The 27,826-nt window shown below is 35.9% G+C and overlaps 1 long non-coding RNA gene across 2 annotated transcripts; it reads left to right on the top strand.

The window, feature by feature from the left end:
* Positions 1-1,869: 1,869 nt before the first annotated feature.
* LOC104102615 (uncharacterized) lies at positions 1,870-27,117 on the top strand. 2 transcript variants are annotated; one of them, XR_011415319.1, is made up of 5 exons: positions 1,870-2,244; positions 6,858-7,100; positions 9,787-9,849; positions 26,116-26,353; positions 26,435-27,117. It is a non-coding gene; the product is annotated as an uncharacterized lncRNA (long non-coding RNA). The 2 variants fall into 2 exon arrangements; XR_011415318.1 differs by having other exon boundaries at positions 26,116-27,117.
* The last annotated feature ends 709 nt before the right edge of the window (positions 27,118-27,826 follow it).

The following is a 27,826-nucleotide window of genomic DNA, read 5'->3' as shown; positions in this document are numbered from 1 at the left end:
CCCGTGGACAAAAGTTTGGCATGCCATCCTGATATCCTTTGCAATATTTTGGTGATCAAGTCAGAGAAAATAGCTATCTCTTTCCTCCCAACATATATGGGGCAGCCAAGGTACTTGATAGATAGTTCTTTGTGTTCCATTCCTGTGATATCTATTACCCTTTGAATTAAATCTGCAGTTCCAATATGATACAAGACTTCTGTTTATTCACCAACTGACCAGAAACTTTCTCGTATACAAATAATGCCTCCATAAGCATCTCCAAGGATTTTCTACTGCCACGATCCAAAATTCCAACCTGTCGTGATGGCGCCTATCTCGTTACTAGGCAAGCCGAAAATCTCAATAAACCACAATTTCTCTTAAGTTTGAAAATATAATATTTAAATACAATACAAAATCCCACAAATACTGATACGAACACTCCCCAAAACCTGGTGTCACCGAGTACATGAGCATCTAATATGGATATAAGTCTGAAACATAAGGTCTATAATAGTCTAAGACCAAAATACAATAAACAAAAAGATAGGGAAAGAGAGACATGGTCTGCGAAACACGGCAGCTACCTCTGAATCTCCAGAAGATCAACTGCACGAGAGAATCAATACCCGCTATGTCCAGAAGCACCTGGATCTGCACACGAAGTGCAGGGGTGTAGTATGAGTACAACCAACTCAACAAGTAACAATAATAAATAAGGAACTGAAAATAGTAACGAGCTATACAATTATAATTCATTTCCAGTAATTCCAGCAAAGAATAGACATGCTTTCAAATCCGGCAGTTTAAGTCGAATCAATTTTATACAATTTAAGTTCATGTAATCCGGATATATAATTCTTCAAAAATTTCACCACAATAACATATAGCAACTAAGTGCATCAACCAATGAAAAACAAATACAACCTCTCAGGACAACAATCACTCACTGGGCTCCCAGCCCTTAGCACTCACACTCAATGGGTACCCGCGCTCACTGAGGGTGTACAGACTCTGGAGGGGCGCCTACATCCCAATTGCTATAATCTGCACGGACAACTCACGTGCTATAATATAAATATCTGGATCCGCACGACCAACTCACGTGTTGCACAGCCAACTCACGTGCTATAGTATAATATCTCACAATCAGGCCCTCGGCCTCACTTAGTCATAAAGCTCTCCAGTCTCTCGGGCTCTCAACAATCATAAAATCAGCTCAAACAACAATGATATGATACATCAATAATGAACAAATAGAGACTGAGATAAAATAATCAAGTAAGTTGTAATTGAGTACAAAACAACAATTTAAGCAGATAATTCAATATGTACACGACCTGTGTGGGTCCCAACAATACCAACATATAGCCTAAGCATGGTTTCTAGCATGACTTATAGTTAAATTTCCACAACACATAGAGAGCACATGACTATCAACAAGTTATTCAGTTTTACAGTTTCCACGGGACGGACCAAGTCACAATCCCCTCGGTGCACACCCACACGCTCGTCACCTAGCATGTGCATCACCTCCAAAGTAATCACATGATACGAAATTCCGAAGTTTCATACCCTCAGGACCATATTTAAAACGGTTACTTACCTCAAACCGTGAAATTCTTATTCTGCAATTGAAAAGTCTACCGTCACAGCACAAAGGTGGACCTATGCCAGAAAATAGCAGGGAAGTCATTTTTCATTGACAACCAAGTCATTTTCATGGCGTAGCTAGAAGTCGGGCTACGGATTTAATTTAACTGACTAATTTTTATTCAAACAATGTATTTATGTTAAAAAAATTATTCAACATGTAAAAATATTAAATTTATAACCCAACTATTAACATTTAAAATTCGTCGTTCTAAAATCTAAAATCCATACAGTTGAAATTCTAGTCTCCGAAAAATATAAAAAAACGTCTATTTTCTAGTGAGAGAAGCTCCTCCATCTCTCTAAACTTTTCGATACCTTTTCACTATATATCCTCCTTTATTCTTTGTACACATTGGCCATTGTTAAGCTTAAATGCGTCATGTGGGTATGATTGGCCTCCCTAGAGGTCACACACCAGCTCCCCCATATCTAATTGATGCTTTAAGCCACTCATTTCCCCCCTTGCGATCTCAAAATTTCAACGAAAACACATCAATGCAACCACAAAATGCTTTGAATAACAATGGAAATGCTCCAGTATGGGATTCTTCTCTTAATTTTGCAGCAGCTATAGGAGGTTCAGGTTTCAAAACTTCAAGGAAAAAGGTACGTCTGCACCACAGACCTTACGATTTAGTGGAGTGCAGACCTGTAGTGAGCTTCACTAAAGAAGAGGATGATAAGCTAGCAGAGTCTTGTAAACTTACTATTGTGGGTAAATTCCCAAGAATAAAATATGCCATTAACCGTATTAGATCAGATTTTCTTAAGTTATTTCATCTAAATGGAGTTGCGCAAATAGGGGCATATAACATGCAACATTTGTTTATTGATTTTGACCTCGAAAAAGACTATCGAAACGTTAAAGCTAGAAACTTTCTTACAATTTGTGACATGCAGATGAAATTAAAGAAATGAACCAATGATTTCAGACTAGAAGTTGAAACTACTCTGGCTCCCGTATGGGTCAACCTTCCTAATTTGAGATGGCATTATTTTGAATGGGATGCACTCTTTCGAATTGTGGAACCAATTGAATTTTCAATCATCGTGGATAAAGCCACACACTCAAAAACTAGGCCTACAACTGCTAAAATCGAAGTTGAAATTGATATCACTAGAACCCTGCCTCATGAGGTGCAAATTGATATTAAGAATGAGAAGGGTCAAATGGAAACTATTATTCAAAAAGTGGAATATGAGACTATTCTAGAGTATTGCAATCATTGTAAAAGGACACGGTGAAGTTAAATGTAGAATATTACACCCTGAGCTAAGACAAGACCAAAAGAGTACTGGGAGGAATGAACGTGAAGGACCCAAAGAAAATTAGAGAACAACTACAGAGGTTCAAAATAGTGCTGCTAATGAAATGCAAGTGGATGACAACAAAGAGGGCAACACAACTAACAAGGCTCAAGGGTCTACAATTATGGAAGTAGAAAATTTTGAAGAAGAAGAGGGTTGGAAAACTGTGGTTAATGGTAGAGGTAAGAAGAAAGGCAAAAACACCAACAAGGTGCCACAAGTTGTGACAACCACTACACTAAACAATACTAAGCAGGTGAAAGATCAGTCAACTACAACAAAAGGAGTCCTCAAAGTTACAAACGTTACTACTAATGTATCTAAGGACATTGTTCAAGTGAATGACCAAACTATGAATGTTATAGAAGTGGAAATGGAAACCCTAGTTGAACAGAGGGTGATGGCCACCTCTGGGAGACCCAAATCTCGGCCAAAAGTAAATGTTTTCTTGGTAAAAACTGGACCTCCATATGAGAGGAAATGAAAGAAAGAAGCAAGAGAGGTGAACAAAGCTAAATCCAAAACTGAAATAAATGAAGCTTTCGATGCTAATGTAAAAGGTAAACTTCCACCTGAGGTGGGAGGGAACATGAAAGATGCTATGCAGGAGGTGTCAGATCATGGAAGACCTCCAGAAGTATCTATAAAAGATCCAAGTATTTCAGTATCACCTGAAGATAGGAACATAACAATTTCTATACAGGAGAGGAAGATACTAGGACAACAAGTCTTCAACACATCGCCAGGGGCTTCAAGGTCTATCAATCCTACTCAATCTGGTGAAACTCTTGAGGTGATGAGTAAAAGGATTGAGTTAGAACCTACTGCTCAGGAAAGTAACTCTCAGAATAAAGGGGATGACATTGATGAGTACTCTCATTTTGAATCAGTTTCAGAGAAAGAGGTTGAGAAAACTCAGTTACCAACTGAAAATGAATCTATGTCTGATGGTGAGCTTCCTCATTTAGTCAAGAAAAAGTTAGGCTCTGGAGGTAAGTCAGCCAAGGTCGTAGCTCACAATCAACAAAAGACCATAGATCACATCAATCTATCACCAATGGGGTTAATTAGTGTTGCACCTATAGAATTAACAAGAGCTTTGACTTCCTACAATGCTTAATTGATTGTGGCATGCAAGATACAGGCTTTGTGGGAAATAAGTTCACTTGGTGTAATAATAGAGGAGACCCTGATACTATTTGGAAGAGATTGGATAGAATGGTATTTAATGCTGAATGGTTTGACTTATATGGTAGGACCACTGTTAACCACTTGGCTAGTGCCTGCTCTGATCATACTCCCTTACTTGCTCAATTTAGCGCTTCAGATGAACTATTTGTGAGGTACTTTAAGTTACTCAACATATGGACTGAACATAAAGACTTCCTAGAGGTCATTAAAAATATTTGGGAAGTTGAATATTCACGCAATGCTATGTGGAATCTTCATCAAAAACTAAAGTTGACAGCTTCTAAGTTTAGTACATGGTCCAAAGAAGCCTTTGGAGATATTTATGAGGAATCCAAAAGGTTGGAAATAGAGCTTATCAGGTTAGAGAATCTGATGATTGGTGATAACGATGGGGCTAACAGAACCAATCTTAACAATACTAGAGCTGATTACATGAGGTACATCAAACTCCAAAACTCTATCCTTAGGCAAAAGGCCAGAGTGAAGTGGTTTACAGATGGCGATTCTAATTCGGCCTATTTTCATAGTGTCATTAAAGATAGGAGAAGGAGATTGAGCATCAACAAAATTCAGGATGAACATCACCAATGGGTAAAAGGGACCAAAGAGGTATCTGGAGCTGCAATTAGGTACTTCCAGGGAATATTTTGCCAGAAGCGTGATCATAATGACTTCTCTGATCTGGATGCCATTGAACCCATGATCATTGAAGATATCAACAATGAGCTAATTGTTATTCCTTCTATGGAAGAGATAAAGACGTGTGTATTCTCAATGGATCCTAACAGTGCCCCTGTGCCCGATGGATTTACTGCTTAGTTTTTCCAGGTGGCCTGGGACTTTGTTGCTCCAACCTTAGTCTTGGCCTTAAATTCTTTCTTTTGTGGGGCTAGTCTACCCAAGTGGTTCAGTCATACTTGTATAATTATGTTGCCCAAAGTATTCTCTCCCCAACATTTTAATGATATAAGACCTATTAGCTTGTGTAATGTTGTGAGCAAGATTTTTGCTAAACTTCTCAATTCTAGATTGTCAAAGTTACTGCCTAATCTTATTAGTGGGAACCAAAGTGATTTTACTAAAGGAAGGTCTATAACTGAAAATATTTCATTTGCTCAGAAAATCATTCAAGATATTGCTAAGCCCAATAAATATGGCAACATTGTGCTGAAACTGGATATGGATAAAGCTTAAGATGGAGTTTTTTGGCCTTTTTTATGTGTTTTGATGAGAAGATTGGGGTTTAATGAAATATGGATTGACATGATCTTTAGGCATGTCTCTAGTAATTGGTATTCTCTACTTGTCAATGGTATTAGACAAGGATTCTTCAAGTTTGAAAGAGAAATTAGGCAAGGAGATCCCATTTCCCATTTCCTTTTTGTCCTATGTGCTGAATATCTTTCCAGAAAATTACAGGATATATTTATTCATAGAGAATTCACCGGATTCTACATGAATAAGAAGGGTCCTATAATTAATAACCTTGCATTTGCTGATGATGTTATTCTCTTTTCTAGTGGGTGCAGGTGTAACGATACGGCCGGTCGTTTTGACTATTGCAATCTTGTTCCCCCATTTACTGCTCAAATTGTGATTTACGGTTGTTATTTAGCTTGCCAGGGTAATTGGTTCGGGTCCGGTGAGGTTTTGCAATGATTTGAAACACTTAGTTCCAAGGTTTAGAATTTAAGTTGAAAAGGTTGGGCGGATGTAGACTTATGTGTAACGACCCCGGAAAAGTTTTGCTAAGAAAATTAAGGTTTTGTGGTGCCGAGGTAGGTCAATTAGTACAAAGGTTATAGAAATTTCTCTCGGCGAGCTTGCGAGCCGCGGCTCGGACTTTTTGGGTTGAACAATGCACCGATGTGTAAAGAAAATTTTTTTCCGGAAAAAAGGGTCATTTCTGCGACCATTATGCGGTCGCAGAGTGGATCAGGAGAGGGGAAAGATTTGAGAAAAATCTGCGGTGCACTATGCGACCGCAGACGTGTTCTACGGTGCATTATGCGACCGCAGAACAAGTATGCGGGCCGTATAATGACCGCAGACCGGGTCAGTCATGCCCAGTTTTGGAGGCCAAATTATGCGGCTGTTATGCGGACCGCATATGTGTTATGCTATCGCATTTGCGATCGTATAACTGCGTCGGGGCTTCCATTCTTTCTAATTTTTTACCCGACCCAACTTCGACATTTTAGAGAGAGGTGAGAGCATTTTAGAGAGAGAAAGTAAAGACTTAGTCATTTATCCATCAATTCTTGTTCAAGGTTTGAAGATTTTACAAGGATCTTGCTAGGGCTTCAAAGAGGTAAGAATTTCTTTTCCCCATTCTTCAATTTCGGGTTTGGAGTAAAGATGGGTAATTAAAAGTATGATTCTTGGGTGTTAGAGTATTGTTTATACCTACACATACTAATAAGGTTTATGGAAGGATTATTGAGTTCAAATTGGTAAGGATTAGGTTGAAGATGGTAGAAATCTTCAAAGACTTTAATTAAAGATTTGAGGGCCGAGTTGATGTCGGAATTCGGTAAAATTTATATGGTTGGACTCGTGGTTGGATGGACGTTCATATTTTGTAACTTTTATCGGGTTCCAAGATGTGGGCCCCACGGGTGATGTTTGAGCTAAATTCGAATTTTTATGGAAAATCAGCATTTTCTTATGGAATTAATTCCAATGAATTTTATTGACTGTAATGAATTATTTATGGTTAGATTCGAGGCGTTTGGAGGCCAATTCACGAGGAAAGGACATTATTTAAGACTCTTGCTCTCCAAGTCTTTTTAATACTACTACATCTTCCTCCATTGACTTTGTCTCTGTGCGAAGACTTGTAACGATTCTCATCTATCTCTTAAGAAACCCTTTCATGCTTGGTTTGAACAAATAGCAGTTCCTTTGATATAAAGTTCACTTCAATTATTTCCTGCTTCCAGTCTCCCTTGCATACTTTTAAGGTAAAGATATGTAATTCTGCTCTCTTTTATGAAGACTCATCTCTTGTTCATTCTTTTAGTTCTGCATTAATTAATTCTGTACTACTTTACATGATTTTGAGTACTTATTTGTTTGTGCTCGTAGCTTAGCTCTTAGCTCTTACCTCTTCCCTTTTTATATTTAACTTGTTTTCTAAAGACACAACGAACTGAGATTGTTCTGGACTTTCTCAAACTCAAGTCGGACACATAGTCCGCTGCTATCGTGAGCATCGATGTCTAGAATTTTCATTGTAAGGAAGAAATACAGAGGGGGCACTTGCTAATGAGACCAATTAGATATAGAAGAGTTCACAGTAGGGGGAAGAAGGCACGGGCTAATTAAGAAACTCAATTTATGTGACATAGTTTAATTAGGCGCGTAGTTAAGGAAAGAAAGAAATATGTTAAACATGCAATAATATTGCGTGATTATAACACTATTAGAATTTATGATTTTAAACACATTATAATATTTGTGTGGCAATACAAAACTTATATTGGTAGTTAAAAAAATTATGAAGTTACATATAAGGTGTCAGATACTTTTAATGATGTGAGATCTTTTGGAAAAATCGTGCGACTTGACCTAAAATTAACAATATCACGTCATGTTAAGAGTATCTTTAGGCTAGTTGAGCCCAATAACCGGTATGAGAGCCTATAGTTCGACAGGACGAGTATGGTGATAATAGAGTGTTAGCGAGAGGTTGGATTACTTTCCTTTACAAGCTTAGAGGCGCACACAAACAAACAAGCTAGTTGCAAGCTTCAATTGCCATAGATACTCTAACGATACGGAGGGTAAACAATCAATCTGAAAAATTGACTTGTGGATTGTGATAACGCCAACGTGAAACTTAGTTTGAGGGAAAGACCTGCAGATCGTGATGAATGCAAACTTAGTTCGAGGGCGAAATTGTTAAGTAAAATAAAGTTGGGAAGTTACATATAAAGTGCTGTATATTCTTAATGGTATGAAGTCTTTTGAAAAATCATACGTACTTAGCTTAAAACGGACAATATTATATCATGTTAAAAGTATTTTTGGACTTATTGAGCCCAACAAAACCTAAGAGATAATATTTGAAACAGACTGATATATGCTACCAAGTAAACTCAGAAACAAAGGGAATACCACATCCATAATAAGTGCACACCTATTTTGGCAGATCGGAAATAATTGTTAGGGGCGTTTTGGTCTTTCATTAGGGATGTGTCTTCCAAAAGTAGGTAGGGCCTGCTGTACTAACCTGGGCCGTAGTGTGTTGACGTTTTGCCCCATTATTATAGGCAGTCGGCAGCTGTTTCACGTCGCAAGACAGTTCAATTCATACTCGGTACGCACGCGTTAATTTGAATAAAAGACGTTAATAACTTACTGACACTTGATGAGGTTATCCATAGCGATGACATGAGATCCATCCACCATCAATGTCTTCTGGGTTTTAAACTATCGCACAAGGTTTAACTAGTGCGGTTTATATTTCTTGTGTGGTTTGCAAGCTATTACACATTGGAGGTTTACCCAGTGCACACAGAGTGCTCACCCGAAGGGTAGAGACCAAAGGCGGATCCAAGATTTAAATCTTATGGGTTCAATTTTAAGGTTTTTAACATTGAACCCATTATATTTTTAAAGTTATGGGTTCATATATACTATTTTTTGTAATTTTAATGAATTTTTACATATAAATTTTTACTCCGCGTCGAAAGTTATGGGTTCAGTTGAACCTGTATATAGTATACTCCATCCGCCTCTGACAGAGACTGTGGCAGAAACTGTAACGGTTGCGGATTTTCCTGGAGTTCTAAAAAAAACATAATATATATTTTTACATAAATTTTTATCACTTAACTATCGATTAATCTGCACTCACTCGGTTCTAGTTTTTATGTCTTCCTATTTTTTTAAATCAATTTAAAGAGAACGTCCTTCTATATATTTAGTAAGTTCTTAATTTCAATATTTTTAGATGTTCTTTTATAGGAATGACAGGTTTAGGATTACAAAATTCAGAAAATATATTTGTGTATTATACACTTCTTTAATTTAAATGAGATTCAAAAAATTTCTTTATATATATTTTTAAACTTTGTGGCAGTCAAACTAAGATAGAAAATGGTAGGGGAGTACTAATTATCACTTCAATTTATTTGTTAAAAGTACTGAATTAGGATGAACTAGTATAAACATATGTAGGCAAAAATTACTGAATCCGTAAGTTTAAGCCGTATAGAATCCACTACAAAGTATGCTCTCTAATGCAAATTAAGCAGTATTGCTTATTCACCATAACTAAGAGATTAAGGCCTAGTTGATTGATTAATGGTGGGAGTACGTGCATTGTAATATTGTTATGTTGGGATTAGTTATATTGAGATTATTTTTTATTAACTATTTGATTTTGTGTATTAAAAATAACATGCATTACATAATATTTTTTAAAATTATCTGTTTATAAAAATACCCTCCAAAATTTTTGGAAAGGATTTGAAAAAAGTTTTAAAAGGGTTGTTTTGTTTTTACAAGTTTTAAAAGTTCAGGATACCTCTCATGTCGGTGCACTTGCTTGAAAATGCAAAACAAAAACAACTTTCAATTCCTCTGTATACAGTGCAAAATATGGCAAAATTTATTACCGTGAATATTTTGACGACATTGCAGCTGGCGTTGCCGACATTCATGAGGTCGTTAGAAACCTGAGGTTCCCTGCATATAAGTTATGAGGTAAACAAATGTTTTTACGTCTTTAACATTACTACTTTATTAGTTATACTTTGTTATGAGAGGCGGAGCTAGTCTATTGAGTGGGGTTTCAGTTGAACCCAGTCACTTTTGCTTCAACAATATATTTGTACTAGAAAATTTATTAAATATATATAAATGTTTAATTGCGAACCCAGTAACTAAGATGAGCTATATATGCTGTGAAATTCAAAAATAGTTAGATTTATAAGTGGTAATTGAAAAATAGCCACAGTTTCAAAAGTAATTGAAATTTAGCTATTGTTCATGTAAAGATAAATCTGAACGAAAACACTGTTCAAAATCAGGAAAATATTCCAGCATAATATACTGGAGTTCCAACATAATATGCTGGAAGTTCATACACAGATGCTCCAATCTCCAGTATATTATGTTGGAACTTTCCGTGTGCTAGAGTTCCAACATAATATCCTGAAAGTTCATACACAGGTGCAATCTCCAGTATATTATGCTGAAATTTTTCGTGTTGCAGCATAATAGTGGCTATTTTTTAATGACTTTACAAACGCTGGATATTTTTTAATTACCAATCCGAAAACTGGCTAGCACATGCTAGTGACGAGGTCAGGTGAGACCCTACTGGAATATAATAATGGCATGATAAAATGTTTAACAATATAGTAAAATAAAATAACATTGGAAATGAATCAAGTAATGTGTCATCATTTAATTAAGCAAAATAATGGCAAATAATATCTCGCGGAAACAAAACAGAATTTCAAGTTCAAAAGTTCTGAATTAATTCAAGGAGTAATATCCAAATCACAAATTTAATTACATGAATCTGTAATGTAAATTACTGATCCACAATTTCTGATGCACACTTTCCTGCCCAATCAAAGAACCATGTAGCACCACCAACTAAAAAGCATACAGCCCATAGCTTCGAGTTCAATCGCGAACTGTCGCTAAATATAGGCGCTGCCTCAACAAACGAGAACTGCAAAATAAGGGAAAATCCAGCCGCTGCCCAAAACCAATAATTATAACCAAGACCGTTAAAGATGTTCTTCTTCTCCGGCTCTCTAGCACAGAATATGTTAAGCAATTGGCAGAGAGCAAATCCATTGAATATTATGGAATTAATCTCTTGACTACTGATGCCGTGGATGTCTTTTCCTTTGCATTTAAAGCCCACAAAGATGCCAATCTGATAAGTAACTTGAATTATTATGTTCCTCCACATTGCCTTTGTTATTAGTGGTTTACGTCGTCTAATTGCTAACATTTCATCCTCCACTCCTGAGAGCAATGATAGACCTCCAGGAAATGTAACAAGAAAGTGGAGCCAAAATAACTGAAGATTTGTTAACGGAGCATCTCCTGTAATCATAACTGAGATCAAGTTTATTGACAAACTAGCAAAAGTCAGAATGAGCTCAATTTGTATAAGTTTCCTCATATTCCCACTAATAAATCTTCCAAACCTGATCATACCTATCAGGTAATCATAACTCCAAGTATCTATATACAGGCCAAAGTCTGCCTTTTGGATTACCAAACCATCACCTATGCATTCGCCAAGCACATGAACCACTTTGCCTTTTAGCTTCAAACACTTTACAAGAAGCAACTTGTGAGTAAGGGAGGAATTTCCCATTATGCAGATTCTATCTACTTTCTCCATCCTTTCCTCATCACTGAATTGATGAAAATCCTCACCTTTAACCACCAGAGCATCGTCCGAGTCAAGGTTATTAACCAGCCCAGCTTCACAGACGACGTTTTTAAGTTCATCAACATCATCTTCTGAGACAAATATGATCTTCACTTCACCTTCTGTGAGAGTTTCAACAGCACCTTTGACAACTTCCTGATGATTCTCCTGTGCTAACCAACCAGTCTTTGTGGAACAAATAATAGTAACTGAAGACTCTGTCTCGAGGAGCAATGCTATATTAACTTTGGAATAGTCCTTGTTTGATACTATCTTCCCTTTCCAATATGCAATTGCTATTGCTACAACAAGAGGTAATCCTTCTGTCATCCCCACCAGTGAAACACAAAGCAAGGTTGTCAATTTGGATTGATCTCTAACAAATTTTCTGATGGAATTTACTATCCGTCCAAATTCGACAGGTTCTTCCTTAGTTTCTGGTCTCTGTCCGTACTCATTATCTTTCTGTCGGAATTTAAAGCGCACGAACAAAACCACAAGGATTACAATATTGATGACAAGCCCAACAACATGAATCGTGGTGCGCAACTTCTCAAAACAAGCACCAAAACCGAAAGCTTTATGTGAAGTTTCAGCTATTGCCCTTCTCATTCTTTCAGTCCATTCTGCCTCATCGCCAACAGACAATGTCACAATCATCTTAGCATCACCCTTAATCACTTTGGAACCAATTAACAAAAATGGGTTCTTCTCACTGATAAACAACTTCACATCATCATCATCATTATCCCGTACCTCTAACGCTTCTCCACAATTAGAAACAAATAACCCATTTGCAGGGATTAGGTTTCCCCTTCTTAAACAGACTATATCACCATAAACAAGATCAGAGCATGGAACCGGACCCTCGATTCCTCCTCGAATAACATGGACCTCCTTTGTCTCCCTCAGTATCTTCTTTTTACGCTCCTCCTTCTTCTTCAGTAATTTTTTTGTTTCCCAATACATCCACACCAACTTAAACTTTACCAGTCCAAGTATGGATAAAAGCAGAATCAAATTGTCGAACCAACACTTCTGTATCCCTTCTTCGACAATTCCAAAGGCAAGAGAAAGTAATGCATTCAGTGCAAGCAAGCAAATAGTCCAGCCTTCGAATGCTTCACGCAAGAAGTAGAAGAACATGAATACAAGAGGTACACAAGTTTGAGGAAACTTGATCGTTTCGTCGCGCAGACGCATATCTTTAGTGTCACTAGCAATTCCATTTTCCAGGTGACTATCCAATGCTTCTTCAACTCCAGCGACTCCTCCAAAGTCATTAAGCTCATCCCAGTTCTTCTCTTGGACGATACGATTAATGTTATTCCTTTGAAGAACTTGGAGCTCAGCAAAAGTTTCATCATCCAGAGGCTCATGTGCTGCATCATCAGTAATTGGTCTGCTTTCTATATCCTGCAAGAACAACAGAATAAGTGATCAATTACTTCACCGTTGCAGAAAAAATAAGGAAAGAAAGAGCTTGAAATCTCCATGTTAAGTACTAGTTATAATTATTGGGGGTGTCGGTGTATCTTTGAAAGCCGGCTAAACCGACCGAACCGAGTCATACCGAACCGATTATTAGATTTATTTTAATAAGATCATAGGTTTGGTATTTTGTGGCTTGAATTATTTCCTTGTATTTTTAGGAAACTCATAATTCTTATAGATTTAGGAAAACCCATTGTCCTAATAGATTTGGGAACGAAAAATCTATAGTCCTTGTCAAATCGGGAAACCTTTCTATTATAGGTTTGAGACTGTTTGGGATCTATACACAAGGGTTGTAGTTGGGGATTCTATAGATTATATTGTGTTTTTCTTCTCATTCATAGTGGAAAACTCTCTCTGCTTCTGCCCCGAGGATTAGGCTTAGCCGAACCTCGTTAAATCCTTGTATTGATTTTTCTTCTCTATTTGCTTTGTGAATAATTGTGTGCTAGTTAACCAACGATCTTCCGCAACAATTGGTATCAGAACAAAGTTCGGGTTTCTACATATAATCTAGGCTTAAGATGTCTTCATCATCTTCAACAAAGTACGAAGTAGAGAAATTTGACGGGGGTTCTAGTTTTAGTCTATGGAAGATTAGGATGAAATCGTCACCGGTGTTACAAGGGTTATGGATGGCAATTGATGAGGATTTTCCTAAAGAGATGAAAGAGACAGAGAAGCCTGACGTAAAGGATATGGCTTTGAGTGCGATCTTCATGAGCATTACAGATAGCGTTCTTCAGGAAATTGCTGAAGAAACTTCTGTAGCAACAATTTGGAAGAAGCTGGAAGATCTGTATTCTAAGAAATCGCTCACAAATTGCCTCTACCTGAAAAAGAGGTTATACAATCTCCGTATGAACGAAGGTACACTTGTTAAAACTCACCTTGATGAGTTTAATTCAATTATAATGGACCTGAAGAACGTAGATATCAAAATTGAGAGTGAGGATCGGGCCTTGATTGTGTTATGTTCTTTACCACCAACTTATGATACTTTTGCCGATAAGCTGCTATATGGGAAAGACAACATTTCACTGGAAGATATTAGTAATGCACTAAAATCTAAAGAGTTGAAAAAGAGCTTTTCGGACAGCAAAATTAAGGACGAGGGTCTTGTGATTAGAGGAAGAACACAACAAAAGGACTTTAACAGGAAAAAGTCAATCTCTAGATTGAAGTCTAGAGCTAGGAAGCAGAATTGTTATGAGTGCGGGGAGCAAGGTCACTACAAGAGAGAGTGTCCAGAGCTGAAAGAGAAAAGAGGAAAGCGGAAAATAGATAATTCGGCAAATATTGTTGACACTGACAATAATTCTGACAATAGTGACTATGTAAGGGAAGTCTTCTTGGGTTCTTGATTCTGGTGCTACTTTCCAAATGTGTCCACACAAGAATTAGTTTGCAACTTACAAGAAAATGAGTGGGACAGTCTACATGAGAGATGATAATCCATTATCATTTTAGGGGATTGGTAACATTAAATTGAGAATGTTCGATGGAATTATAAGAAATATTGAGTGTTGGCATATTCCTCAGATAAAGAGAAATTTGATTTCTTTTTCGACTTTGGATAATCAAGGGTATAAATTTTACTCCGAGAATGGAATACTTAAAGTGTGTAAAGGCTCCATGGTACTCATAAAGGTTAAACTGCATTCTAAATTGTATCATCTTCAGGCCAGTATAGTTGAAGGGGAAGTTGTTGTAACTTCTGGGAAAAGTGATATGAATCGGTCTCTCAGTTATGACACTTGCGACTTGGTCATATGAGTGATAAGGGATTTCTTTGTTGAGTAAGCAGAGTTTGCTGAATGGGTACAAAAATCAAGTTTTTAATTTTTGTGAGCATTGTGTGTTTGGTAAACAGATCAGCAAGAAGTCCGAGCACAAGATACGAAAAAAATTAGATTATATACATTCAGACTTGTGGGGTTCAAAGAGAGTTCCCTACAAGAGTTGTGCCAGGTATTTTATGACTTTGATTGATGATTACTCAAGAATTGTGTGGGTGTATTTTCTAAAAACAAAAGATGAGGCATTTTCGATATTTTTTAAATGGAAGACGATGGTTGAGAGGCAGACGGAAAGAAACGTTAAGCGTCTTCAAACTGACAATGGGTTGGAATTTTGCAATTCTGAGTTCGATAATTTCTGCAACAAAGAGGGCATAGTGAGACACCGCACTTGTATCGGAACACCACAACAAAATAGTATTGTAGAACGTATGAACATAACGCTTTGTGATAAGGCACGGAGCATGCTTACACACTCATGTGTTAGCAAGGTTCTTTGGGCTGAAGCAATCAATACAGCTTGTTATTTGGTCAACAGATCTCCACCCACAGCTATTGAGTTCAAAACTCCTTTTGAGGCATGGTCCGGTTCGTCTGCTGATTATTCAAATTTAAGGATATTTGGTTGTCCTGCTTATGCTCATGTGAGGGATGGAAAACTTGAGCCGAGGCCAAAGAAGTGCATAATTCTAGGGTATGCGACTGGAGTGAAAGGTTATAGGCTATGGTGTACATATCAAAAGACTCCAAGTCTAATTATCAGTAGAGATGTAATATTCAATGAATCTGCCTCATTGGACAGCTAGAGGGAGAAGGCAATAGCAAAAATATATGGTGGTGTCATTGACCGCATAGAGCTAGAAATTGAATCTCCACTAGCTTAGTGCAGTAAATATTGATCAAGATGATAATGTTGATATACCTGCGCAACAACAACCATATAGCATTGCAACAGGCAGAGAGAAAAGAGTGATCAACCGACTGCAAAGGCTTGCAAACGTAGTTGATGGGAATCTTCTTGGATATACAAATCCTGTGGGATTTGCTTTGGCAGTTGCACAGACCGTTGATGCGTTTGAGTGTTATAGCTATCCAGAAGCTATTAAGAGTATAGAACCAAATCAACGGATTATTGCTATGGCTAAAGAGATTGAGTCTCTTAACAAGTTTAGGCGTTGCCTAGATTTGGTTGATGTGTACGACAATGGGTAGAGCCCTCGTGAGGGCTAAGGGCAAGGTAGAGAGATGTTGTTCCTATTAATGAAGAGAATTCAAGCCAAAGGGAAGATTTGTTATTTTGTGGCTTGAATTATTTTCTTGTATTTTTAGGAAACCCATAATCCCTATAGGTTTAGGAAAACTCATTATCATAATAGATTTGGGAAAGGAAAACCTATAGTCCTCGTCAAATTGGGAAACCTTTCTCTTATAGGTTTGTGATTATTTGGGATGTATATATATGGGTTATAGTTGGGGATTCTATAGATTGTATTGTACTTTTCTTCTCATTCATAGTGTAAAACTCTCTCTGCTTCTGCCGCGAGGATTGGCTTAGCCGAACCTCGTTAAACCCTTGTGTTGATTTTTCTTCTCTATTTACTTTGTGTGTGATTGTGTGCTAGTTAACTCACGATCTTCTGCAACAGTTTTTATATAAATATAGAATCATACCGATAACTACGATAAGTTTTTAATTTTACAAAAATAAACCAAAAAAATATCGAACCGTACCGAATAATTTTATATATAAAAATATATTTTATATATTAAGTTTTAAAATAACATAAATTAATTTTTTTTCTTGGCCTTTGGGATTATGAAAACGTTTATCGCCAACAAGTAATTAAAACCCAAAGTCTCAACTCTCAATGCTAGTCCTATTAAATCTAGATAAGTTAGCAAGCATCTTGAATAGCATGTCCTAGGTATTCGAGCGATCTTGAGTGGCAAACCATATGAAATAAATATTTTTTTCCGTATAATTTAGATTTTTCTTATTGGATACTTAATGTTCTAATAAACTCTATTCTTGAGTCCACTTTTGATTAATATACTCGTTTGATATGTATTTCTTTTGTCTTTGCTTAATTTCTTTTACATAGAATAGTAGGATGAATTTCTATTCTGGCTATCTTTCATATTCTCTTGATTCATCGTCTTTTAAACTGGAAAAATGTCTAGAGAGTTTTGCCGAAGTCCTAGTAAGTACGTATTTTATCGTATTCTAACTTCTATTAGCGACTCTTACATGACATTTTAAATAAATTATCGAAAATTAACCGAACAAAATAGATACCGAAGAGAAACTAAGGTGATCGAGACAGTTTCAATAAGTATAATTTTGGTTATATAAAATTGAATAACCGAAAAATTGGTATAGTATAAATTTTATAAAATAACAAGCCGGACCAAACCATTGACACCCCTAGTTATAATTAAGTACTCTACGTGTTTGAATATGTTCTCCTAGTTTGACTCAACACGAATTTTAAGAAAGAAAAAAAATATATATATAGTCATAAATATTTGTGTGACCGTGCGACTTTTGGAACTTGCGGGGTAAAATATTTCATAATATTTTATGTTATTACAAAAACTTTTCATTAAGTGTAGAAAAATGTGACGTTAAAGTTAAATTATTTTTAAATTAAGAAAGAGATTATTATTTTTTAAATGCACTAATAAGAAAATAATGCCAAACAAAATGAAATGATTGGAGTACTTTTTATCTCTTCTATGATGGGATTTACAAACCCATGTGAATAAAATCTAAATGTGAACCCAAACTCATCGTAGCCAATTAAATCTAGCATAACAATATTTGGTTGGTAAATATTTTTAAAGATGAAGAAAAATAAAACTGTCGTATCTGAATTCTCTTATACTTGCGATGTTATCAGTGTTATAAAAAAGAGACCGTTTTTCATCCCTATAAATAGGGGCTTCTTCTTCATTTGTGCAACTTGAGTGCTTATTATATCTCAATCCATTATATAGTTGTATTGTTTTGTTCCTCTAGGATCATGATTTTTCCCATAGTTTATAAGTGCATCACGTAAAAATATCGGTGTCATTATTTCTCCATTTTATCCCCAAAGTTTGATAGTGAATATTTTTGTGTGGGTATTCTGCTAACCCCAACAACTAATATCAGAGCATAAACACTATATTATGATAGAAAAGACTGTATTAGTGCAGTTACTTTTGGTAGTTACTATTCATAGTCATAATTCATAATTATTATACACGGTCATTATTCACATAATTGTTTTATGAAGAAAAAATAATGTAAGAAGAATGGAAGGTTAAGATTGACAAGCTTAATGGCAAAGATTTTGAATTCTAGAAAATGCAGATAGAGGATTATATGTATTAGAAAGGTTATAATTACCAGCGACCAAGATAAAACCAGAGAATACAGCCAAAGCAAATGGATCTATTAAATTGTCAAGCTCTATGATTCGTTTGATGCTGACACGAAATATGGTATTTAATATTATTAACGAGAAGACCATCGCAAGCCTGATAAAAGTTTTATCAAATATGTACAATAAGCCATATGCTTTAAATAGAGTTTATTTGATATGGATATGTCGATTGTTCAAATTGAAGATGGCTGAAGGTAAGTTTAATGTAATTTTAACTCGGTTGAGTTCTGTTAATTAACATAGCATTTGATTATGAAGTCAGGGAGGTAGATAACATATCAATGAGTTTAACGTAATCTTAACTCGATTAAGTTCTCTGAATTAACATAGCATTCATTGACGAAGTCAGGGGCTGATACAACTATCATGTTCACCGATCAGTTAGTTTGCAACAGCAAATATAGTTAGCAGTTCATCGGGACATATCAAATTCAAGTTAGAAAAAGTTATTTGATTCTGAGAAAAGATATTCGCCAAAGAGAATCAAGTGATTCCCGATTTTCTTTGAGAAGCGAGGAGAGGAAGAAGCAGTCAAAGAAGACAAAGCATGTTTGTGGAAGATAAAAGTCAAGAAGAAAAGAGAAATCTAGGAATCAAAAAGACATAACTTATTGAAATTGTGATAAAAAACACCACTACAGCAGTCAGTGTAGAGAACCAAAGAGGAAAAGGAACGATCAACTCAAGGATGATAAGTCAGCAAATGTAATTACTGAACAGATTGGTGATGCGCTAATTTGATGTGCAAATAGTCTTATTGAATCTTGAATTCTAGACTCAGGTGCCTCTTTTCACTCTACCACATGCAAAGAATTATTGCTCAACTATATTACTGAAAAATTCAAGAAGGTTTATCTAGAAGATGGCGAACCTTTTTTTGGATATTGTGGTGGAAGGTGAAGTTCATGAAAAAACTACACAAGGAACGCTATGAAAACTGCAACATATCCAACATATTTCTAGCCTCAAGAAAAATTTTGATATACATAAGGCAGATTGACAATGAAGGATATAAAATATTATTTGATAATGGATTCGTGGAAGATAACCAAATGAAATTTAGCTGTGAGATGAGGGATCCAAGAAATGAATATCATATGCAACTAGAATACAAAGAGATACTATAGCAACGATTGACCATTATCGTGACTCAACATTGTGGCATAGGAGACTCAGGCACACATGAGTGAGAAGGAAATAAAGCTACTAGTATCCAAAGAAAAATTATCAATTCTCAAGCATGTTGAATTAGGTTTTTACGAAGATTGTGTGAAACAAAAGAGAGTTAATTTTTCAAAGGCAGTAAGGACACCAAAAAAAGAAAAGCTAAAACTAGTACATATGACCGTATGGGGACCAACTTTTGTATCTTCTATTGGAGGTTCACACTATTATGTTACCTTCATTGATAATTTTATGGAAAAGTATATAGTTTATTTTCTAAAAAATAAATTTGATATGTTTGTTATCGTTAAAATGTGGGAAGTTGAAGTTGAAAATCATATGAGCCTGAAGATAAAATGTCCATAGTCTGACAATGAGGAGAGCATAATAGTCAAGAGTTCAAAGTAGTTTGCTCTGAGAATAGGATCAGAATGATTAAGATAGTTCATAGAACACTATACCAAAATGGTGTAGCTGAGAGGATGCAGAATCCGGAATAAACAAGCCAAAAGTATGAGAATACATTCTAGATTGCTGAAATATTTTTAAGCTAAAGTTGTTCACATGGAATCTTACTTTCTAAATAAGGGACCCTCAAAACTACTACATTTTGACATTCCTAAGGAGGTATAGAACTATAGATAGGAAAGCAGCTAAATCCTCAAATCTGAAAATCTTTAGTTGTGTTGCTTATGTACGTGTAAATTCTAATGACAGAAATAAGATTGATTCCAAGCCAAAAAATATTTTTTTATTATCTATGATGATGATAATTTGGTTATTGATTTTGGAATGATCAGAACAGAAAGATCATAAGATATAGGGACGTCACCTTCAATGAAAATATGATATACAAAGATAGGTTTGGAGTTGAACCAGCTAGCACCAGTAGATAAACATTTGAAATAGTTGAATTGAAAAAAATCTCCAAAAATAAAGTAGCTAGATGGAGTGACACTGATTCTAAAATTGGAGATGCAGAACCAAAAGCCCAATCTCGGACCAGAACCAGAACCAGAATCAGATTTGGAGCCAAAACTAAAACTAAATTCGGGATCTATTACTTTTGAGCCTATATTAAGGAGATCTCAAAGAATTTTAATGCACTAGGTAGGTACACTGCCTCTCCATTAATTACTTATGACTGATGCTGGAGAACCATCATTTTGATGAAACAATGTAATAGATAAACTTTGATAAGTGGAAGATGGCCATGAAATAAAAGATAAATAATCTTTAAAAGAATAAAACAAGAATACTCATGGAGTTACCAAATGGAAAGAAGGTGTTGCAGAATAAATGGATGTACATGGTCAAAGAAGAGCATAGTGTTAAATTAATACTACTAAAAACGTATTTTTTTCGTCCAAAACAATCGACCGAAAAACTAATCGGTCGTACCAACCAAAATATGGGCCATAGTCGGTCGCATTTTTTAAAATAATTTTTTTCCCATTTTTTTAAATAAAATCGATCGAATTTGATCATTATTTTGTGTCAAAATGCGGGAAATTATTTGTTCCAGCCGATTCGGTCAGTAATGCATACAGAAAAATTTCTTATTCAAGAAATCGACCATGATTTTTATTTAAAATAAATTAAAATTAATATTTTTAATATTATCGCCGGTCGATAATTGTTTTTTTAATATTATCGTCGGTCGATTATTTTCACGTAAAAATATAATTAAGGAGTATAAATAAAAAAATATATATAAGTCTTAAACCAACAAGCACCAATGCCTTAATGGAAGAATAGTATCCTGCCACAGTATTTGATCCTCACATGGTGCATTTTTTAATTACATAATTTAAAAAATCAACATACTTCAGTTGGTATTTTCGATCGATTTTTATTTTTTTTGGTCCGAGTGTGAAATTCAGTTGACCGACCAAAATTGGTCGATTTTACTGACCGAAGTAAGTCGGTTTTTGATAACCAGTAATTTTTTGACTCGTTCGATTCGGTCGGTAATCGTTCAAAGCCGGCCGAATCGGTCCATTTTTTCAGACGGAAAAGTACAATTTGTTTAGTAGTGTAACTACTATCAAGTTGATGCTAAATATCATAGCTGCAGAAAATTTATATTTGGAGCATCTAGATGTTAATATTGTATTCTTGCATGTTGACCTTGAGAAAGATATCTACATGAAGTAATCCGAAGGTTTTCGAGTTCATGATAAACAAAATCTTGTGTGCAAGTTAAAAAAAGCGTGTTAAGTTTGGAATAAGTTCCCCAACAGTGGTATAAGAAATTTGATGGATTCATATACAATAATGAGATCATGAGACGTGAGATGAACCATTGTTGTTCTATCAAAAACCTAGATGAATCTTGTATCATTTTATTGTTATGGTATACAAATTGCAGGCTTTAGCATAGATGATATCAACTAGAGTTAAGCAACAGTTGGTGGATGAGATTGAAATAAAAGACTTAGGACCAGATAAGCAAATACTTGGGATGAGAATTAGCAGAAACATGTGTCTATCTCAAGAAAAATACATACACAAGGTACTAAATATGTTTAGTCTTCATAATACAAGGACCAGAAATACTCTATTAGGAAGCCGCCTTACTATGTTGAAGAACCAATCACTAAAGAAAGGAAGTACGTTCCCAAAGTTCCATATGCTTCACCAATAGAAAGTTTGATGTATATAACTATTTTCAAATGTGCAAAAAAATAAAAAGATCATGTCTAAATTCTCTTATACTTGATATTATCAATGGCATCAAGAAGAGATTCTTCATCCGCTTCACAGAAGAAAAAAAAACACATATGTGAGAGAAACATCGAGTGTTTGAGCAGTTATACATATAGTGAGGATATTTCTAAAGAGAGTTTTTTCTTTTGAGTGCGTTAACCTAAAATATATTATACAAGTCGTGATTATTGTATCTCAACTCATTATAGTGATATTGTTTTGCTCCTCTCGGGTCGTGTTTTTTAGTTTATAAGGGTTTCCACCGATTTCATTGTTCTTCCTTCTATACTCAAAGTTTGACGGTGAATATTTCTGTGTGGATATTCACTGATCCCAACACTGTAATTAGATCTGTAATGTAGACATCATGAATGATGATCATAGTGGCCTCAAAGATTCAATTACGTTGAGAGGCAACCAATTAAAACATGGGTTTTAATGACACATTCGAATAGAATTACAAAATTCATAACACTTTCCTTTTCTCTTTATTTATCTCTCCTTGAGTATTTAGTTGAGACCCTAGTTTCAGATATCAAACTCGCTTTTACGTGGTGTATTAATTAAGGCCATAGGATGAATTGGACTAGAGGTGTCACTTTCTCTAGACATTAAGGATGTTTTGGTTAATTAAGTACAACATTTTAGGGATTTAGTTAAACTTATGAGTATACGTTAAGGATGTTATGAGTTAAAAACTCATGTAGCTTCTTAGTTAGGGTATTAGAAGTAGTTGATTGAAGGAAGAATTAGCTTAGTTGAGATAGTAGTTGTTTTCGCATGTAAATGATAGCTGGAAACTATGAGGATAAGTTAGTTGAAGGAGGAGGAGAAAAAGAGACCTGGCCTATGGTAGAAGTTTTCAACCATGCTTATATATCATCTATGCACCAATCTGTGGGAATGAGGAAATAGCAACTTGCCTGGACATAATCGCTCGCGGGAGGAGATGCAGATGGTCTTGCAGCTATTTTGGCCATGGCAATGAAACGAACAAGTACAAGGATTCTAAGCCAAGACTGTCTTGAATTTTTAACTTCATCATCTTCTGCAATGATCAATTCACTTCATCAACAACTTATCAAGTAGTGACGATCAAATTTTTATAGATATTTAGTGAGATATTTTAGCACACATACAAAATTTAAACAAAAACTATTGATTCTCGTGAACCCATAGCTTGTATTCTAGATCCACCACTGGTCGTTTGCCATAGCTTGTGTCCTAAACTTGCACTGTTTCTTGATTTACTTGTCACTGAAGTGCTTCCTATATAACAACTTTAATTAATTATGTTATGTTACGTTATTTTTCTTCCTCAGCATGCATGCACTTAATAGTCAGCCGCTTTTTGTAATATTCTAACCCTACCTAAACTCGTATTATCATCAGTAAATGCTTCTGATCGTCTTTTCTTTTTAAGATATGCGGCTACATATAGAAATACCAATCATAAAATCAAGGACATGTTCTACATGGTGAAAGCAGAGGCTGATATAGCTCTACAATTACATAAATATATGTGTACAAAATTTATAACAATTAGTAGATCAATGAACCCGTAATAATAAATAGTATATAAAATAGTTTAATACTAAGAACATTAAAAATTAAACCCATAAAGCTTAAATATTACATCTACTCTATGTGGAAGCCCAACTAGGGCTCGTTGTTTCCTAGAAAAATAACAGAAGATGTTGTGAACATGGATAAGTTAGATAATGCTTATGGACCAATTATTTGGACAAAGGTTGGCCAAGCTATTGGGCCCGGGGCTAAACCGCGATATGGCCAAAGAATTAAACAGCCCAACTGTACATTTACTTGGGATCCAGGTTGAGTAGAAAAGTACGTGACAAAGAGAATAAAAGGGTGTCATCGGCAGTTTTGGAAAGGAGGCGAATTATGCCAACTGCTTAGGCAAAGTCTATGTTTTCTCACTTCCAATTATCTCTATACTCTACTATGTTTGTTCTTAGCAATTTCCTTTCAGTGTTTAGTTTACCTTTGTAATTCCAATTTTTATCATAGTGAAATATACTCTTTAATCTGTTGGGCGTGGAATTGTATATGTTTAGTGTTGGGTTCGTTACATTGGTACTTTCATCCATCGGACTCCAACATCGAAAGTGTTTCTGCCTAGATTCAGTGGCGACAGCAACCCAGAGCGCTGGAATTTTTTAGCCGAGTTATACTTCATATACCTTGGCTTCTCCGAGAAGGATTGGCTGCCTCTTCCTTCCTTCTATCTGGAAGGCGATGCCCTCACATGGTTCGATTGGTTATTTCGCAACAACCAATTCTATGATTGGAATCATTTTAAGGAGAAGTTTCTTTTGCATTTTCATAAACGGACCTTTACTGATCTGCTATGTATTTCAAATTTGTATGGGCTTGAATCTACTTTTGAACCAGCCAACAAGACAGAGCAAGCATTTGATGTACTCTCTACTAGAGTTCCCCTAATACAATTGCTGATAGTTCTTCAGTTACAACAATGGATTCCAAAATTCATCCTCCTTCCTTATTAGATTCATTGACAAACCTTCAAATCCCTGAAATACATGATCCCACCTCTAGTTTACCTGGTGGAAACAAGTGCGCACCAGCGGAAGACACAGTGCTCGATGAAATTCTTAGAGCGATGAACCTAATTTGCCTTTCCATTTTGCAAGCGATGAAGCACTCCTCGTTTCTCTTGTCGGACGAGATTGTCTCATGCCTAAAAAAGTAAAAAGATTGAACAGCTTTTACAAAAATTTTGTCTATAAACTATGCGGGATTTTTCGAGGCAACTGAGATAAACTTTGATTCAAATACTAGCAAATCAGAGGAGGACCAGCAAGTCTACGCGATGGTGGAGAAAAATTCAAGCAACGCTGTAGTTCAGTTATTTGACAAATTTGCTCATAGGAAAGGAACTGATTTTTTGGATGATATACCATCGTGGATATCCATTGAAGAAACTGCTGACATTTTAGAAAGTGACGCGGATAAAATGTTTGATAAAATTATTCAGAGAAAAGAAAATGGTACGACACTTATGAGGGAGGTTGTTAGCCACACCAATCAGGTGCTCTCTCAACAAACCAGTATGACTGGTCTAGTGAGTGTTATATCTAATGCAAAAATTCAAATTCTTGTCATTGAATTTGATATGGGATATGGTTGCTAGAATCAATTACTTACTGAACATCCTAAAATACTTTGCCTTCGACATGATGCATTTGACTTACATTTTCTGTTTGATCCTGGCTCTGGTGCTATTCTTTTAATCAGTGCGAAGTCACCTCAGGGGAGGTTAGAGGACCTTTTTACACCCTCAAATCCAAGTAGGCAACATTTGACAAAACAAAAGGGAGTTTTTAAATATATGTTGTGGTTCCAACATGATATCATTGTCCATATAGCTAATTTGTTTGACATTGGGTAGCGACCTAAGGGTAATAAGTTCTCTCTAGCTTTCTTTGTGATTATTCCGATTGATAAGTATGTGTATGTCAAAGTTAGTTGGTTGGATATTGGGAGAGAGATATTCGATGACATGATTGACGAGAACATACTCACTGTGCTCGAGTCTTTTGTACCACCAACTACTGTCTATAGTAGTTTTCATGTGATACTTCTTGGATCTGTTAAGTCTGTCCAGTCTAATAAGCTAGCGCTTGCACTTATTCATGATGTTGTGAATCCCTCAACTAGAAGGGGAGCTATCAAACGCTTGTATTTTGCTTATGTTAATGCTTCAAATGAGCAGATCTGTAGTGACGCCACTCTTACGTTTGGAGATGATGTGATTCTTGTTGTATTTGTGTCCAGTGCTAGAATTTTTGAACTGATTTGTGGTTCCTCCTACGATGGAAAGTCAGCCCAACATATTATAATTGCTTGGATACACCAGAATGGGTTAAAGTTTGAAAAGCCCCTTGATTGTTTACTGCCTTTTGACCTTGGGAACCCATATTTTGGCTAGCAGGGTAGAGCCAAATTTACACCTAAGGCTCCAAAGATCATCACAACCACTTCGAATATGCTACAAGGATGCAATCTAAAAAAATGGATGACTTTGGCATTAGGACCCCAGGTCAGTAACAAGATTGTGTTAGTAAAAGAATGCAATATACTCCTTTGTTTTGTCTCACAGGTAGTTTATATTGGAGATCAGCATGTTATTGGAATAGGTACACATTTATTCATGCCTCAAGATTTAACTGGTACACTAATAAAGAAAGTGAAAGTAGAGATGATTGTGGAACTCACTTGTAGAATAATAACTATTTTGCTATCCATTTCAGTGTTTTTGTGGCTTATGAAGTATTCAAAGGAAACACAATATATATATCTCATCATGCCCTTGTCCAAAATGAAGTCCACTATGCAGTCACTCTTGTTGTGCCAGACATGAATAGAGCTTGGTATGGTGCTCTTAATTTTGCTCAAGAGGAATTGGCATGTGATTTCCATCCAGTGCACTTCAAGCTTATTGAAGTCCACGTAACTACAACTAGTTTACCAAAACCCGTGAGTCTGAGATTTCTTAACTCGAACCTTGAGGACAAGGTTCTTATTGAGGACAGGAGTATTGTTGTGAACATGGATAAGTTAGATAATGCTTATGGGGCAATTATTCGGACAAAGGGTGGCCAAGCTATTGGGCCTGGGGCTAAACCGCGATATCGCCAAGGAATTAAACAGCCCAACTGTACATTTACTTGGGATCCAGGTTGAGTAGGGAAGTACGTGACAAAGAGAATAAAAGGGTGTCATCGGCAGTTTTGGAAAGGAGGCGAATTATGTCAACTGCTTAGGCAAAGTCTATGTTTTCCTATCCCCAATTCTCTCTATACTCCTCATCCCCAATTCTCTCTATACTCCTCATCCCCTTCTACTATGTTTGTTCTTAGCAATTTCCTTTCAGTGTTTAGTTTACCTTTGTAATTTCAGTTTTTATCATAGTGAAATACACTCTTTAATCTGTTGGGCGTGAAATTGTGTGTGTTTAGTGTTGGGTTCGTTACAGAAGAAATTCAGGAAGGGTCCTCATGTATCCTTCGCATTTCGCCCTCCTTGTTTTCCTTTTAAAAATAAAAAGGAGACACTCATTTTATCTTTATAAAATTTCGTAGATCTTCACTTAGTTTTCATTTTGAACTTTGAAAAATACCCTCTGATTTTTACTTTTTACTCCCCCATGTTTCTATCAAATCATTACTAGAAATTCGACAAAAACCGACCAAGGTCGACCGACCAACTTTGGTCGGTCAAAAAATCGACCAAAGTTGGTCGTTTCAAATTATTATTATTATTATTTTTTTTTTTTATGAAACCGACCAACTTTGGTCGGTTTTTTTTTGGCGCAAAAATGCGGGAAACTATTTTTGAGTGCCGCGAAATTTATTTTTCGAGAAATCGACCAACTTTGGTCGGTTTTCAATTACAATAAATAAAGATTAATATTAAAAAAACCGACCAAAATTGATCGATTAATTCGGCCGGTCATTTTAAAAAATCGACCAACTTTGGTCGGTAACTTTATTTTTTAATAAAACCGACCAACTTTGGTCGGTTATTTTCGTGCGAAAATATAATTAAAGAGTATAAATCAAATAAAAGACAGTCTTAAAACAAAATGCACCAATGGTCTAGTGGTAGAATAGTATCCTACCACAGTACAGACCCCGTTTCGA

Source organism: Nicotiana tomentosiformis, chromosome 4 (genome assembly GCF_000390325.3).
Source record: "Nicotiana tomentosiformis chromosome 4, ASM39032v3, whole genome shotgun sequence".
In the NCBI taxonomy this organism is placed as follows: domain Eukaryota; kingdom Viridiplantae; phylum Streptophyta; class Magnoliopsida; order Solanales; family Solanaceae; genus Nicotiana; species Nicotiana tomentosiformis.
This window is presented reverse-complemented; position numbering and strand designations above follow the sequence as displayed.